The sequence below is a fragment of the Mya arenaria genome, chromosome 9 (genome assembly GCF_026914265.1).
Source record: "Mya arenaria isolate MELC-2E11 chromosome 9, ASM2691426v1".
NCBI lineage: Eukaryota > Metazoa > Mollusca > Bivalvia > Myida > Myidae > Mya > Mya arenaria.
In genome coordinates, this window is record NC_069130.1 from 36,677,210 (window position 1) to 36,696,052 (window position 18,843).

Sequence of the window (18,843 nt, forward strand, 5' to 3'; positions counted from 1 at the left end):
AGTACTCGTCAACAGTGGCGGGTCTACCGGGGGGCACGGGCCCTATGTGCCGTACATAGGGCCCGTGCCCCCCCCCCCCAGCCGGCCGGCAATGTTTATGGGGGCACATCTTTATTGATTTAACTGTACAAATAAGTTGTTTTGTCACAATTTAAATTTTATATAAGCATTTGAGCAAATCATCGAGTATATTATAGTATACGAAACGAAAAAGTGTTTTGAAAAATGACATCGGGGCCCGAACATTCGATAAAAAAAATCGGAGCCGGCTGCAGTTATACGCGTAAGTTAACTGTTTTCAGAATATATCATATACCAGATATATAAGTTGTTTTAAACGGTTACATGTGTACATAACATGCTCGTCATTTATTTATTTAATAATTTATAACAATGACATCCGAAGTACCTACAGTCTCGTTGATTGCAATCAATATACTGTAGTGTAGGTTTATATAGCACTAATTTTAAAGCATAAATATGTGTGTCTGAGATGGACCAGTGGTTTAACGCCTTAGCCTGTTAGACCGTCGACCCTGGTTCGATTCCCCATAACGGTGAGATATCTTTGGGTTTTTTTTTAATTGTTTATCTCAGTAAAGATATCTTTTTAATTCAATTTATCGCCAAACATTATTGCCAGTGAAGACAAATGTTAATTCCATGTCATTATATGATCAAACAAATGCATTCAAAAAAAGGTTTAGTTGTGCCCCCCCCCCCCCCCCCCGTTTAGAAAGTCCTGAAACCGCCCCTGGTCAATGTAACCTACATTTTCGAAAAATCAGTACCTTACTAGCAAACAAAGATGTGAAATTACGTGCAGGTGGCCATGCTTGTCAAAGCAATAACATGATAACATTATGATACGTTGATAACCTCATTTATACGGTACAAATGAACTACAAAACAGTAACATCGGTACATATAAATAAGTAAATAAGTAATAAGGATTATATCGGGATAAACTCTCAAAACTGATATTTTTGCTGTAAAAACCGATTTATTGTTTTATTTTTAACATGTTGATATATTGATAAAGAATATGACATATTTCAATCAAGTTAAATTATAATAAACAACAGAAACAACAACACTGTAATTTTAATTTGTTAAAAAAATACCCCCAACCCATAAAACTTCATCAAACTTCAAAACCCCCAAAACCTCAAAATTCAAAATCAACTGTTTTTTTTCTATCAAACAATAATCAATATGTCTTCTTATTTTGTTTCATAATAACATTAACATAAAAAAGCGTATTTATTTATTCGCTTAAAAATTGCATAAGATTGCACATGTTATGGATTTACTATATACCATTGTACTAAAAACATACATATATAGTTGTTTTTCTTGTCTATATCTATGACATTTAAAAAGTACATGGTACTCAGTTTTTACACATTGAGTATCAGAATAACAGACCACTACCTCTCTTGGAATCAATAAATGACCATCAGATTCAATATAAAATTGATGACTAGAACATCGAAATCTCGCAATCGATTTTCTCACATTAAAGGGTAAACTGATTAACTTGTATGTTCCTGGATTTAATATATATTTAACATGTGTGTACATGTCATAGAGGACGAGTTTCTGATATTTCTGAACAAGTATTGCCTTTTGCATTGGAGAAACCGTTGTTCAGAGACATTAAATGTTCATTAAAGTTTTTAACACTTTGACGTAGCCAAACAAACCCAAAACCATAGCGGTAATTACAAGGAGTTCTTTACAGAGATATCCAAATTATCTTTTTTGATCCCTCCTTGTGTTTTGAACATGAAATGGCAATTTAATGGATCACGTTTTTCTGACATGCGTAGTAGTTAGTGTCAGTATTTAGCACAATTGATATCATGATAATTACACAAAGGAATTTATCAGCAATCTTATTTATGCATCACCTTTATTTATATGATTATTAAATCCAAAAATGTTTAAATATATTGAATATAAATGTCCTAAAGAATAGTAAAGACCTTATAATGAAATAAACTCAATATTTGGTGATGAGAAATTTACAGAAAGATGGTAAGATTTAAAAACAATCATGCCATAGCCAGTGCAAAAAATTGGATTTTGTCAAACCAATGTGGCAAACAGTTTATGGTGTATCAATTTAAACTGATATATATATATATATATATATATATATATATATATATATATATATATATATATATATATATATATATATATATATATATTAAGGTGACCATATATATATTAATCTAGACATTATGGGGACCGCTGGATTAAGGCGACAAAAATTGGTCTCCTTAATATTTTCAGTCCAGATTTGATGTATCAAATGTCAATAAAAATGTCCATTGACAGTAAGTTGATAAGCTTGAATGTTTATTTACGAGATCATTTCATTGTTTTAAATCTTATTATCTTTTAATATCAAAAAAATATTCTTAAACTTTTGTGTGTGTATATTTGTGTATCCATAAAAATAGCTATTAAGGCGACCAGGGAAAAAATCATAATTTTGGTCAAAAATAGCTATATACTCAGCATTTTTTATTTGTTTTACTTTATTTAAAGCCTATTGTATATTATCCCGAAGTTTCATTCCATAAAAAACAGAAATAAGGAAATTCGATATTTCGTGTACCACCAGCATCCAAATTTTCCATTCGGAGCTCCTCGGCCATTTTTTTCAAAAACAACCTCGGATGTATGCCGGTACATCTGTTGAAGTAGTCCGTATTTTTTTGAATAAAAGCATTAATTAAATGTAGTGTTTAAGAGTTGTATTCATTGCTCTCAGTTTAAATTGATTGTCAGTGAAGTGTATTATTGCAAACATAGTTACGATTCCCAAGAGTTAAGTCATAAAATTTAACTACTAAATAAGATTACTACGCGATCTATTTGCAGCGGACTTAAACGTACCACTTTTTAAGTATGTAAACCGTCCATATACATCCGAGGTTGTTTTTGAAAAAATGGCCGAGGAGTTCCGAATGCCAAATTTTCAAGTATACAGAAATTTAACTTTCCGGAATATAACGGAAATTTTCCGGGTATCTCCGTGGTACCATCTCCGTGCAATTATGCAGTATGGCGTTCATCTCTTACGGAAAGAGAATGGTAACTTGGTAAGTGTTTAAAATACATATTCAACGTTTTTTTCGTTTATTTTTATGACTTTTGTACAGTAGTATAAATCGTCTACCCTTTGGATGGAAAGCAAATGATTTATCCGGATTTTGTTCATCCGAAACTAAAACACTAGTATCAACATCCGGTGTAATTTTTGCTTGTATTTTGGAGAAACTCGATTGATTTCTAGCAAACTTGGTTTACCACTACATCGTCGCTTATTATTATTTGGTATGTTTCAATCTAAAAAGGGATTTGCTCCCTTAACATCTCAGATTTTAATAAATAAAAGACGAAATGATACAAATGCCTTACATTTTGTTTGTCAATGTCATGTCATTAGTCATTCTCATCACCTTTGAATAGCAGAACAGAACGAACACTATCACCAATTCGTATTGTGGCTTTTTGCATGTGTCTTAAATTCTCATATTTGATAATAAATGCAACAATAAAATATTTCCCTTATTCTGCCACAGTTATGCACCAGTCAATTGTAACCATGGCCCCCAGGCAGGTCTTGTTTATACCGGGGATAGCAGGGGCTATAGCCATGTTTTTACGTTCCAGGTGGACCGGCAGTGCTGAGTGAATGCGGTGTTATTTTTTTTGCACTGAAAACGGGGAATGGGCCTAACTTAAGATGTCCCCAGGGGCATTTGACGGGGATCTGGTCATTTCGTAACCTTACCATTTGGTAACTGCTGAATCTTGGTTATTTCGTAACCATTTTGTTAGTCAATTCGTAACCGTCAAGAAATCAATTGCTCATATGGTAACCACCATTTAACAAGGTGATAAATAGTACACATAGCACCTCGTTAAGTGTATTGTTCGAACCTGGATGTATATGGCACAGCAACCAAGACACCAATTGGGAGACATTACTCAAATTCTCACTAGTAACAAGCCAATAATTTATGTTACTCAATAGTTATTAGATATATATATATCATGCTAAATTAGAAATGATTTGTTATACTACCAAAATATGTTAATTATTTTCTTACATTTTGCTTACTTATAAACAATAATTTAAGACTGATCGCGATGTATTTTTGAGTAAAATTACGTTTACATAAATGATCATTCTTGACCTATTTCATTGACTATATTTGTTTGAATTGTTTAAAACGAACAAAATTGTGTTCTGTTCTTTTCTCAATTGATCCATATTCTGCATACTTTATATCCGAAACCAACAAAAAACAGCCTAAAATTATTAGTTATGGTACAGTGGAAACTCACTAAACTGGATCTCCACAAAACCGGAATGCTCGGGATACTGGAATTTTATCAGAGTCCCGGTTTCCCCTTCTATTATCAATGTAAAAAAATCCCTACAAAACCGGAACCCCGGAATTCCGGATACCGGACAAAAAATCGAGAAAATTTGTTAGTTGTCAACGTAATTTTACCTTACAAAACCGGACGTTTTGTTCAAACATGTCAAAATAATTATGTGTATCAGGGGTGTAGAAATTAATTCAAGTAGCAGGGAATATCCTAAAAGTAGGCGGGGGGTCTGGGTGTCCTCCCCCTGTTAGGGTCAAGGGGGCAACGCCCCTTGTGGGATGAATTTAAGCCTTTTTAACCAAACATTCTAGTCTTCTGGTGCATATTTATTTTATAACAGGGAACCTTAACATAAATGTACTATAATATGATACTGAAACTGAGTACTATCCCCCCACCCACCAGTGAGGGCTAACTAATGAACCAAACTACTGTCAAATTCAGATTTAGGATAATATTATAACATTCCAGACCACATGCCTTGACATTTGCTAGCTATTCCCTCCTAATAATATATGTAATTTCTTCTCTACCAATTATATACTTTCAGCCACTGAATCACTATATTAACCTCTGAAAATTAAACATCTGACTTCATTTTCTGTGGTTCTAGATATTTCACCTGCAACTAACTTATTCCATTTTGATACCAAAAGAAATATCTGGACACTAAATTTCACCCTACGTACATGTAAAATTCATCAAAATAATGGATTATTTTTAGCAGTGACATCACCGCAAGCTTGTTCATTTTGTTTACACCTAGTTAAGTTTAACACGCGTATATAAAATTTACTGTTGCGTAAATGGTAATAGGACTAACAGAAGGCCAGACACGCTCATGTTGCATACTTACTACGCATTTTTGTGTCTGGAAAAAAATATTTATTTCACCCTCCATTGCTTCGCAAATCATTAATTTCAAAACATCCGCAGAGGGGATGCGACTAATAAGGTCATGTATCGAGCTAATGTTATTGTATTCGGAACACTGGGAAACCCAAACTTGAAAAACATCCCAGAGGGGGATGCGACTAATGACGTCACGTATCGAGCTAATGCTGTATTGTAGTCGGAACGCGCAGAAAGCAAAATTAACAATACCAACAATCAAGGTTTTAAACGGATGTAAACAGAACAGACATGACAAAAAATAACAGATTTTATTTTTGTTGATGTGGGGAAATTAGCCGGGTGGAGATGCTAAAGTAACCAGGTTATTTTACCGGCTCCCGGCCCATTTCTACACCCCTGTGTATTAGGAATTCGCGAATCACGTGTCACTTTGTTTTGACAGCCGGTACGTCTTTAAATATTACACCTGTGATGTTATGTTAACATGATAATCGATAATGATGATTGCGCTGTGGATTGACTATTGCGCGATAATCAAACGATAATCAAACTTGTAAAAAGAAAATTGATTAAAACATTTATTTGTTTGTTGCAGAAAATAAAGAACTAGAAACGGTTTTTTAGTGATCATTTTGAAGGGTTGTTTTATCTAAAGACTTCTATGATTGAATCAAATTAGAGCGGTGCTTTAATTAAACTATCAAACATACTAAACAAGCGTTAAATTACGAGAGTTGTTTTATTTCAAGACTTGGAAAAAAGATGGTTATAAAAACGCAGAAATGTTTAATTATGCTTATCACTTTTGCAAGTGCTTTAATCATGTCTCAACCTCTGTCTAAACGTCGGAGAATTGAACTGTCCCTAGAGGACAAAAGCCTTTAAAGGTTAACTCAGTTAATATATTGAGTAAACTTACTCCGTACATCAAATCCCCATTAAACCGGAATCCTCACTAAACCGGAAATTTTGCCTAGTCCGGACCTTGTCCGGTTTAGTGAGTTTCCAATGTATTAATTTCCAATAACAAGTTACAAAATTAAACATATGGGCACATTTTTAATACAATAAGCATATAAAAAGCGCATACTCTCATTCGGCAAACTCACTACATTTTACAATACTTCTATGCAATTTAAAAGAAATGAAATTCTAAAGTTATATGGTCTATATATTTAAAAAATATTGGCTTAAGGTCACAATTCCTCTCAATGGTAGAACATCTATGAATTAAAAAATTATTACATTTAATATTCAGCCTACTTATAATGTTTCCTTCGCAACATAAAAAAATAGCTAGTGTGAATGTTTCTATTTGTCATAGTTTCAGAGTTTATTGGCAAATCGCACTACACTATTAGGAATAAAGAAGGAATACAACTACTAGATTTAACTTTTTTTATGTTGTTATTTTTATGTTTTATACTTACAGTAAACTTATTTTGTAAATTCAAATGGTATTAAATTAATTCCTCATAATTATAGGAGTCAACGGTTAAGATATTACCATTCGATTTCTTAACGGTTACGAATTGACTAACACAATGGTAACGAAATGACCAACAATGAGCGGTTACCAAATGACCATAATTCATTTGACAGGGCTTTTACCAGCTGTTTGTCTGTGCAGAGCGGGAATTTTACCTGGGATTGGCTGGACCAAAAGTCAAAGTCCCCGCTATTAGCAGGACCTTGGGGGCCCATGCTGCAATTGACTGTTGCATTATTTGGATTTTTTCTTAACTTTACGACACGCCCCCCTACAGTATTTTATAGTCAAGTTTAGTAACATTTAAGTAAAGTAAACTGTACTGAGCTTTTGAACAAACCTACATACTTATAAATCAAAATTGATATTTTAGGGTCTACACTGAATAAACCCAAAATGTTAGTTTTGATTTGCTAAATTCGAACAGTATTTAGTCTATCCACACAAAATTTACAGGATCATCAGATAACAAATTCTCTAAAAATTCTCTGTTTGCCAAATAGGGAAGACAGGTTAAAGTGGGGTTAAAAGGTTGCTATCTGTGACCAAAAAATACTGTTCAAAATTGTGAGTATTCATTTATCTTTCGTTCAGTAACGAGCATGCAATGGCATAGTGGTTGGATTCGATAATCTGACAGCGGTGCTGGACGTCAGGAGTTCAAATATTGTTGTGAGTTCAATGTACCAAAAGAATACCTTTGGAATACACAATTATCTATAAAAATGGCAGAGCAAATTGCCCATATTGTAGTAATGTCTTAGATCCAGCTTGGATAACTTGGACACAGTAAGCGGTTCACACCAAGGGAAATTCTCAGATAAAACAGCGCTTATGAACTTGAACATTACATTTTTCATTGAGACAAAGAAAAAAACATTATTGCTGATCTTCTGAAAGCAAATCTTGGATTTAAACTAATCACCAACAAAAATATATGCATTTTAATCACACAATGTAAACAACTGCGCCACAGATCTTATCTGTATGTTTAGGGTTTTTAAAATTTAGCAGTTAAATATAGATTAGCATACTGGTAGGTCTGGTTGGTCTGTTGCTTTAGATGCTAAGTAAACATAATGTCAGTGATTTCATCACTATTTCTATTAAAATATCAGTTTTCTTCTTCAGAGCTTCTCACATTTGCACCAATTTTTTACCATTTGAATCATAAAAAGATAACAAACAAACACGGATGGAACATTTGAAAATACAATTCAGTTGGTTTCTATTTTCATGCTCATTTTTGCTTGAAATTATTCTGCTTGAATGTGATTTTTGTTGCTTAAATTTGAACTTAACTCTTTGTGAATATTTAAGGAATGTAAGGGGTCAGATTTCAGATTGCTCATTATTTCTGGAAAATTTTGATTGTGTACACTGCACTTTCTTGTTAAGCATTCATCCAAATCATTTGGGTAAATATTGGCAGAAAAACTGCTTTTAGTTTTATACTGGTCATCAAAACCGGCACTGACAAAACATAAGATGTGTTTAATTAATGTGCGGGAAAGAGGTTTAAAGGTGTCCGCCCACAACGAAAATTAATGCTTGCGGATCACAGTACCCCTTCAAGTAGTTCTTGAAAAAAAATGATTCTCTCAGGTAGCGTTTGATTATGTGTACATTGTATCCTTGTATGTATTTTCAAGTGTACACATGATTTATATAAGGTTTGTACAATTTTAGTTTAATTTAAATTTTAAAATTTTGACTTTTTTTTAAAGATTTGCCTGCCCCTGTCTAAACACTTAAATTCTTTGTCTTTGGACTATTGTCTGCAACTTCAAAACACACTTTTTGGAACAGTACACATTTTTCTAATATTTTATCCAGTTTGACTGCAATATAAGTTGTATTTATCAATCAAGTAAAAAATGACATTTATATTTCCATAATTACCTGGTAGTTATTTGTTAATTTGTTTTAATTAAGGTTTATTGTGAGTGTCATGGAAAGCTGAAACTTTTCAGTACACAACATGCAAACTGAGAATGAACTGTGTGTGCCGGCTTTGTGAACAAAAACGCAAGGCGGCTATGGTAAGTTGCATCAAGATATCCTTGGCCCCCCCCCCCCCCCCCCCCCCCCCCCCCCCCCTGGACACGCAATACATTTCGTGTTTCGCTGATCTGTTGGCTGGGATCAGATCATCCATTTGGGGATTTAGATATGTTACCCCAGCCAACAGGCTGCATGATTAATTTTACTCAATACAAAGCTTTGTTTAAGTGCGAACATCAACATATTTATCTAATTGCAGTTGCTGCTTGGGACAATAAAGTTAAGTCAGCAACCGTCTACCAGACTGCAAGATTCATCTCTTCCAAAGGATGTCGTACCTTTCCAGGTGGGTGTGCATTGATTGATTGATTGATTGATTGTGAGTTTGTGTAAATGAATAACTGTGAAACCATAACCAAATGTTGGGTTGTAAAGGTGTGGATGTGCATGCTTCACATATTCTCCGTCCTTTTGGCATACTGGACTGTCATCAGACACTCTGCCATAAATGTTAGAGAGTTTAAAGCTATTTCTTATTTTCCTGTGTAACTATATTGATGTTAGATTAAATTTACGCCGCCGTGTTACTAAGTAACAATTTGAAATTGGGCCAAAATCATCAAGCTAGAGCTTTGCATAATCTTTTTCAAACTTCTGTGAGATTTCTGCCCTTGACAATATTTGCTCGCAGCCCCCCTTAAAGTTGCACTTCGTTCAATATTTGAAAGCTTACGGATACACTTTTTTGTTAATTTGAGATCTTAATGTGGCTACTTCTAAGTAAATAGATGCTAAAAGTAACTAGATGCTCTGGGTGTTCACTGGGTGACAAAGGCTACCCAGTATTGGTTGTTTCTTTTTTCTGAAAAGATGTTTCTAGTGAATTGCCCAGTTGCAGTGGTTTTGACGCCACAGAACCAGCATAGCTCCATGACAGATATATATGTTTTCGTCATTGATGTCAGTACTGCTGTATTGGAGGCCTCACAATTTCTGTGTGGAAATGTCATCTGATACACTCATAACGGCGTATTTCTAGCATAGCTTTCACAAGTGCATGGCCATTCTCTGTCATTTTCAGATACACTGTGTTTTGTGTGGATAAGAAATGCAGAGTGGTACCACCAATCACCTAAGCCACCATTCCCCTAACAGACAATAGGCTCATGGGGACAGTTCCTGCAATTTACAGAAAAGCTCTCAATTGTAGCCCTACGAACTTCAGGTAAGCAATAAATCTGGACTTCAAGATATCTCTGTTCTCAATGTAAGTTTATACTTCATTTGAACAAAACATAGGGCCGAATTCAGAACAATCACTCTCACTCACACTCAATGAGTTAATCCTCTGTAATCACATAACGGTCGAAATATTTTCGAGTGAAAGGTATATCCGAATTCACAGGTGTGAGTGAGACTCAAGTGTTTTGCGTGAGTGGGACATTTGTGAGTGCTCGGCTAGGCCACTTGAACCGCCCTCGAGGATTGGTTGTGAATAGGAATTGAATGAGTGTATGTAAAAAAAGTACATGGCAAGTAGAAAAGATGAAATATATCAAATATTTGGAACAAATATGGGACATGCTCGTTCCCAGACAATATTTAAGAGACCGGGATAATCCATTGAAGTACATGTTCATTCAATAACGTGGCCATCTATAAACAAAACAAATTCAAAAGGATGCGCCTATCATATATTTGTTTTGTTTCGCAATGATCTTGAACCCCCAGCAATGTTGATGTTTGCAATTCATCAATGGCTGCAAAGACAGGCAGCTAAAGGTACGTGAAGTTAGCATCCTAGCGGCATGAAGTTAGCGGCCTAGCGGCGTGAGGTTGGCGGACTAGCGGCCTAAATTTGTTATCTGTTTCAAGGTTCAATGGTTTAAATGGAAAATAAGATAAATCAATGTTTTTAGTCGTACATTAGCGGCCTTAAATTGTTTTCTACTTCAGAGCATTTTTATATGAGTTTTCTTCTAAAACAATGCTAAAATAATTGTTTTCCTATGCAAAATACATCACGCTTGAGCGGTCTTGGGGCGTGAACTTGGCGGCCTGGTGGTCTAGCCCCTAAAAATCCCCAAGACTCAATCCAGCAGCCCGTGAAAAGGGGGAAATGCTGATATTCGCTAAAGGATGTCGATTTATGAAAAGGACATTTAATTTATCATTGTTTTAGAAAAGAACGCATATAAAATGCTTTGGAATAGGAAACAATTTTAGGCCACTAGTCACATGAGGCGGCTAGGCTGCCAGGCCGCTAACTTGACGCCGCTAGGCCATTTCATAGCGTGGTAAGGGAATTGATATGTATTTTCCAGCCTACTTTCAGCTGGATTATTATTACTATTATTATTATTATTATTATTATTATCATTTTCATCATCATCAGCAGCAGCACCACCACCACCAGCAGCAGCACCACCAACACCACCATATCATCATCAACATCATCATTATTATTATTATTATTATTATTATTATTATCGTCATCTTCATCCATTTTCCCCTACATTTCTTGAGTTGTTTTTCACTCCGAGGTGTTATTTCCCCATAAGAAGTAGATTCATTCGCTAATTCTATCCATCTGCTATTTTTTCAACTTCCATTTTTTCAACTTCCATATATTATTTTCAAACGCCCAAGACCTCTTTATGTAGAATACATAAGCAAGATTATATATGAATACATATTTGAATTACGTGATACAATGGAAAACGGCTACATATTTAAAACAGCAACAACAACGACAACAAAAAACATGCATTTAAACGTATTTTGCAACAGTTTTTTACAACACAAAACGTTTATTTTTATTAACCAATTGTTTTAAAATGTAAATTTCAGTTTCAGAATAACACTTATTATCATTTGTTTGTTGCCATAACTAACAATAAGGTACTCAAATCTCAAATAAACATATGTTTACAATGTATAATGTAAACATCACCATAGTCAAACAGATAATCCGATATGATCATGTTAACATACGTGTATAATTATATACTGTATTGCTCGCTTGATGAAGTGGAGTGAATACGAACAGATCACTTGAGTGTCACTCCCCATATTCCACTCAAATGATCATTTGAGTGTCCCTTACGGGAATGTGGTTGGAGTGTGAGTGAGAGTGGATGTTCTGAATTCGGCCCTTACAATTTCAGCATCAAAATCCAGGTTTAGATCCCAGACCAAACTTTGTCTCCTTCATTAAACTTAATTTCAGATGTTCTATAAGCCACATACATGTTCACTACTTATGACGGATAAGAACTTTTGCAAATTGATTATAAATGCGTTTTCCCAGATTTACACCCTCCTCTTGCAGATACTGCTGATGGTTAAGCTTGGGTGCACCGGGCCGGTTTTCCAGCCTTGTGGAATCAACATCTCCAGCTGAACTGGGGCCGGGAATTATATAAGACTCCTTAGCAGCATGGTGAGCTTTTGCGTAGTTATTTCCAGGCTCATATACCCGGCCAGACTTCTGCGTTTAAGCTTTCCTTTCGTCATTTTTTTAAATAACGTATCTCAAGTCTTTCAATGAAATCACAACTGTGACACCTTTGGAGACTAGATTTAAATTAAGGAACCATTATGTGTAGAAAGCCTTTTGGGTGATTTAAAATCAAATTAGTAAACAGGATTCTCATGGTTCATGGTTTATAATTGGCCTTGTGGACCTTTCATTCTTTACTTTGGTAACAGCCGCTTAAGTATGTAAGAACGGGGTGGGGAGGGGGGTACAGATGTGATAGTAAACAGTGTTTAATAAGGTATATTTGTTTTTATTTTATCACCATTTTGAAGGTACTGATTTTGTTAAATCAGGGATAAGTAACAAGTTTAACACAAACACTGTAACATGTTCTTTATTTCAAATAAATCTATAAATTATCTCTGGAGAATTTAGTCTGATCTCCATTTCTCAGAAAATGTAGCTGTCTAAGTGCCTATTCCATCAATGAGTGTCACTGTCTTTAAATTGCTGTTGCGGTACAGTTTAAATAGCAAAAGTTTTATGGCCCTGCTTGTTTGCAACTCCTCATTCATTTTTGTACAGCGAGAAAAGTAAGGGAATTCTAGAGATTTACTAGAATTATGGATTGTTTTTCTTGAGTTACACAGTACATAACGAGGAATAAGTGTGTACACAACTCCTCATTTTATTCCTGTTTATTATTTACATATGTAACATAGATGTGTACAAGACTTAGAAACATGACATAAAAGAGCTCACTTTGATAAATTTTCTCAAAAAAAGATATCTTTACTGTTAAAGTAAGAACTTTTACTGCATAGTAAGTAATGTCTTCTGCTCATCTTCATGACATCATTACATGGAATGGAAACTTCCCAAGATACATTTCCACATGGCGCAGCTCATTTATATATATTGCTGATGGATTGTTTAGAAAGGGACAGTTTTAATTGGACAAAATGTTTTAATCGCCATTTTACAGAGTGCCAGCCAGTCATTGCTGTTCTTTGCATTGCTGAGGAGGACAGTCATGCCAACATAACAGTTTGTTCAATAACAGGTAAAAAACTGGTCTCACTTTACATTTTCAACCACTGCCAGATAATATAATCTTATATAATGATAACTCCTTCTTCACAACTGGTGTTAAATATATAATGATTAAACAAACAATAAAATGGAAATTATGCTCTTTAAACTCAGAACCATTATTGACTGTCAGATGCTACTGGTAAATGAACAGGTCTTGATGTCCTTTTCTTGAGATAATAACTATTTGCATATTACCCCGGTACTACTATTGTACATTCAATAGAAAATCGTCTTGTTTGTATCGTTAAATGGCTTTATAATGTTCCCCACTTCCTGATTCTTGAAAATTACGTGAACAAATGACAATCCTACTACCATTTAAAGTTTGATTAAATTTGGGACAAATGTGTTTGTTTTAATTTGCCTTCTGCTTAAAGTAAGGGTATATATACTGGGCAAGAAGTGCTGAATTTCATTGTGAATGACAGTGATTATCCGTAGTTTGAATTTGGTTCGGACATGTTTGACGGGAATTCAAAGACATTTTTTTGTCATCATTTTCGCATACATTGGTTCATTCCAAGATAAAAAATATAACCTTTTTCAAAATGTTCAATCTGTGAGAGTGCAGCTTTAATAGACCTGTAAAGACTTGTCGATGTGAAACTAAACTCTCAATCAAACTTTGGTAAAAGATCAAATGCGGGGCTCCGTGTGCGGCATAGACTGTGTTAATTTTTATTTAATATGATGAAGAGCTAGTTAAATTATCTTTGTTAAAAGTCTTCATTTGAAGCAAAATATGTTTCAATACCCTGTATGAATTTTCTTCACTGGATATTGATTCATAAAAAACATTGCTCCAGGGTGCAGAGCTATTTTTTTGCTATATGTCTAAATGGAAAAATCTTCTCCTCAGAAGTCAACTTTGTTCCCCAATGTGCAAGGCACAATCGGTGAAAATAATTTCAATAAAAGTCACTGATTATTATTATTGTTATTATTATTAATAAACTTTTACTATTTCAGGAGACAAACAGAAACATAGAGGTGCTATACATTCTGATGGAAAAACAAAAGCATCTCCCATCATTTTGGCGTGGCTCAGATCAAGAGGAGAATTTTAAGAAAGGTAATAACTGAGCAACTAAGAACATGCAAGTTGCACTGGTTAGAGTGTAAGACCCATCTCCCTTCATAAGAATTGATAATCATCACTGTATTAAATCAAAAAATTGAAACGTAAGTGTCTTGTCTTTTGCAGTGTTTTTGAAATATAATATAATATAATTTTTAAAAAACTAAATTATTATTTAATATGATTGTGAATGTGTGATGTTTTCTTCTGATCATTCACTCTCAAAAACCAGATACTAAAAACATATTTATAGATTTTTTTTGTTTTACTTGTAAATATAGTTTTAAGGTTGTATTTTAGGCAAAGCCTTTTATTCTGCTCAATACAAACTTAAATATTGTAAGAGTTATGGCCCTTTGTAATTTTTAAACAAATACATTTTTTTATGTTTTTGTTAGCCCATTATTAAGGCCACTCCTTTTTTATTTTTTGGTTTACAAGAATTTTTGGTAAAAATGTCCACCGGGTGGTCGAAAAAAAAAAAAAAAAAAAAAAAAAAGGAAAAAAGTCACAAAACATACTCTTAAAGGGTAAAAATCAGAGAACAACATAAAAACATTGAAAATTTATATCATTTATTGACAATTTAACATGTTTAAACGTATAAACTATCAAAGATACATTGAATATCACTCAGCAAGACATTTGTTTAGCTTTAACGGTATGCTAAAGCAAAAGTGAATGCAGAATACTTAAAAACTGACCAATATAAAAAATTTAAAAAAGAAGAAAAAGCGAATTTTACGCATTAAAATACACAAAAATTGCACTGTATAAAAACAATTCATTACATTTTCTAAATGTTGTTTTTCTAAATGTTGTTTCAGTTTTTTCAATATTGAAAAATGTCAATAAAGTGAAATAATTACCAATTTTGAAAATAAGGAAATAACAGTTTATAAAGACATTTGAGTATTAATATTATGAAAACAATTCCTGAAAAACTAAAAACCAAACTAGACCTAGATTTGAGTTTTAATAACCCTTACCATGCTTGGTACTAGTTGCATGTTACCCGATCCCTGCAAAGTCCGGATATTTTCAGACAGGGATATTTACCATGGGATGTTCACCAAATCCATTTCAAATTCAAATCTTGCAGCAAATTACCACATCAGTACATAAAAATCACATAGCAAAAATATAAATCTAGTATGTGACTTAACATTATGTACCAATGATAGTAAACTGACAGAGAAATCCATAATTATGTATCGGATATTTTCATCTTCTTCCAACTCCGCCATTTTGTGTATGCATGCATTCACAGGGCATCTGTACTTCATGCTTGTTTATTTTTCATTTAAAGAGTATTCCTTGGTTACAACAACAAATTTCATTAACAGTGAACTATCAAGCTCATTACAAATTGATATGGACTTATTCAAAATAGTTTTCCGTGTTGTTTTATCTAAATGTTCTGCACACAACTCGCAGGCATTAGTAAATGTCATTGACACATGTGTTTAACTCTGTCATTGTTTTTACTCTTCTATCCCAAACATGAATAAACATGTAATCTAGAATAAACACAAGCTTTACATTGACTCAATGACAAGTATTTCCAAACCATTCTGTGATTTAAAATCCATAAACACCACCCACCGAACTTGTGAAACTAGGTCACCGGTGTCAACTTAGAAATTTTACTTTCGATTTCACCACTCACACTTAGTGCACTGTTATTTGATATTTAACCATAACATGTTATAAAATGTTTTTCTCACACATAATTTTCAGATATTTGTGTCTACTAATTCGATGGCAGCCGCTGACACTTTTATTTTTTATCTATAAACAACAATATTTTCATGACCTAAATTGACGAGGAAAAACAACAATCACGTGACAGTAAAATATTGTTCGTGTCGGCTGTTAAATTTGCTAGTGTATATTGCTATTGTTATTTTAACAACTCCTGCACATTTAAATTAATTATTTCATACAAAGAATGACTGCTATCGTCAATTCTACCATTGCCAACGGCGCTGCCATAACAGTTGACTGGCACACATGCTATCACTATAAATTGGCGAATACGCCTAAGAAACAACAAACCAGTCGAGATCTACTGCATTCGTACTCTTATCTGTTCGTTTTTCTTTCGTTTCGCACCAAAATCAATACGGTCGGGAAAGTAATTTTGAAAAAAAAGTGAAAATCATTTTATTTTTTTTGTACTTTTCGGAAAATTAGACCCGCCGGTTTTGTAAACCAATTTATATAAAAGTAGTGGCCTAAGGGACTTTTAATATTTTCACCAGCTGCATTATAAAGTCAGACCAAAAGTATTCAGTAAGTGTCCAAACAATAACTAAGTTAGAATCCTTTCTCAATTCAAGTGAGCGATATAGGGCCATCTCTGTGTTTGTCTGACTAAAAAACAATAATCAATCTTTGAGTTAAATTGACAAATATTGTTGTAGAATGTTTTGTGAAGACATACAATTGGATTACTTTTGTGTCAATAGGATTTAGGTTTCTGCACATAAAAATTATTTAGAATTGCATTTGGGTCAGGCGGTTCACGTTCGATATTACTTGCAGTATAAGTGGAAGCAGTGACTTAAAATTAATTACCAAACAGTTTCTGCTCAATTGCTTTGAGTTAACATACGAGTTATGAAACTTGGAATACTAGTTCTTGGTGGCATAAATGAAAGACCTTGTTTTGTCACATTGACTTGTAATCAAGCACTAACTTCCTCTAAATTCTCTTCAGGTGATGGTTGGGCACACACAAGAAGACATAGATCACAGGTGTCTAGCCATATGAGTAGATAGGAGTGTCACACTCTGCCAAACTTACTTCATCAGACGAGCAGAAAGCTTCTCAAGATCCCGCACTGCACACTAAGACATAGTCTTTGACTACAACAAGGTGATGAAAGTACAGAGAGATCCAATTGAAATCAATTCTGTGCTACTGTCATTTCTTCATTCTGGAAGTCGATGGACATGATTTATCATGGCATCAAGTGTGCAGTTTGTCGACTATCAGCAGTCTTGTTCACCAGCTGTGCAACTTGAGCTGGTAGCTTTATTGCTTGAAGCCACTGCATAAGAGGAGGGAAGGTGCAGGTTCATCAAAAAGTCCCAAAAGTTGAAACTAGGAAAAGAAGTTTATCAAGAGTGTGAATCTATTTTGAAAACAATCGTTACAATGATTTGGTTTCCTTTGAAACTTGATACATACTATGAATTGAGATGCTTAAATAAAAAACCGCTATTCAATTATCAGGAAACTGCCTTTTTCATACTAAAGGGTAAATGATGTCGCCATTTCCTGTATGTATTTAAATAAGATATGTCTCCACAATTAATATTTTTAGGGAATATTTCTCAACCTAATGAATGAGATTAAATTGTACAGTGTTATATGAGCTTAATATGTGTTTTCTCATTCTTTAAAATTGGTAAAAAATTGTCAGAAGATAATTAGACCAGTATCCATTACTGCAATCATACAATCAAATATACAGGGACAAGCCCACTGGGCATATAATATAATTAAACCCTGTTTAGGGGCACGAGGCAAACAGAGTTACTTTCAAACGTTAAAGCTGCACTCTCACACTTTGGATGTTTTGACAACCTTTTTCATTTTATGTCTTGGATTGGAACCATCCAATTTTTGTGAAAAATTAAATCCCAGATTTTTCTATTTAAGTTAAAACATTGATGTTTTTATGCACTTTTCTTAAACCGTTAGTAACATTAATTTTCGAACGGAAATATGAAATCTGCGATCTGATCTTTTGTCAGCAATCTTTTATCATTGGTTTGCAGATAATTACGCCAAAACTTGCTCATTCCAAGACAAAAAAAGTTGTGGAAACGGTATATCTGTGAGAGTGCAGCTCTAAATGTTTAATTGCTTGATTACTACTGTATTAGAAATTACAGGGATTGGGGCATATTTTTAGTGTTTTTATTGCTTGGTTTTGATTCATACAGTCATACTTTATTCTTCAGGGCACAACTTACAAATAGACAAAACTGGAAAATGGTCATATCAAAAGGTCAAAGATAATGCAAGTTGAACAATCATATTGTTCATGGCTTGTATTTTTGGTATATTTTGTTGCATATGCAATAGAAAAGTTGAAAGTTAAAAATAAATTCATAGTTGAAATGATGGCTTTGAATGGTATTGTCAGATGAGAAACGGCACTATTAAGCAATAGGTATAATGGTACTTTATTTATTTTAATCAATTTTAGATATTATGAAAATTATTATCTTATTTAGTACATGAGACCTTTTAAACAGTTATTGACAATATAACAATGTGTATATGAAGCTTTAGATCAACACTTAAAGCTGCACTCTTACAGATTGTCAGTTTAGACACAAACTTGTCTCAAAATTGGCTGATTTGGTTATCATTCCTTTAATTCAGTCATATTAGATAATTCACGATAG

At 33.8% G+C, this 18,843-nt stretch overlaps 1 long non-coding RNA gene across 4 annotated transcripts; it reads left to right on the forward strand.

Annotated features, from left to right (window-relative positions):
• The first annotated feature begins 3,010 nt into the window (after positions 1-3,010).
• Positions 3,011-17,741, forward strand: LOC128246753 (uncharacterized). Of its 4 annotated transcripts, none has more exons than XR_008263353.1 (7): positions 3,011-3,116; positions 9,024-9,110; positions 9,846-9,989; positions 12,096-12,206; positions 13,231-13,308; positions 14,310-14,412; positions 17,141-17,741. It is a non-coding gene; the product is annotated as an uncharacterized LOC128246753 (long non-coding RNA). The 4 variants fall into 4 exon arrangements; XR_008263354.1 differs by lacking the exon at positions 3,011-3,116 and adding an exon at positions 3,250-3,351; XR_008263355.1 differs by lacking the exon at positions 3,011-3,116 and adding an exon at positions 5,248-5,716.
• The last annotated feature ends 1,102 nt before the right edge of the window (positions 17,742-18,843 follow it).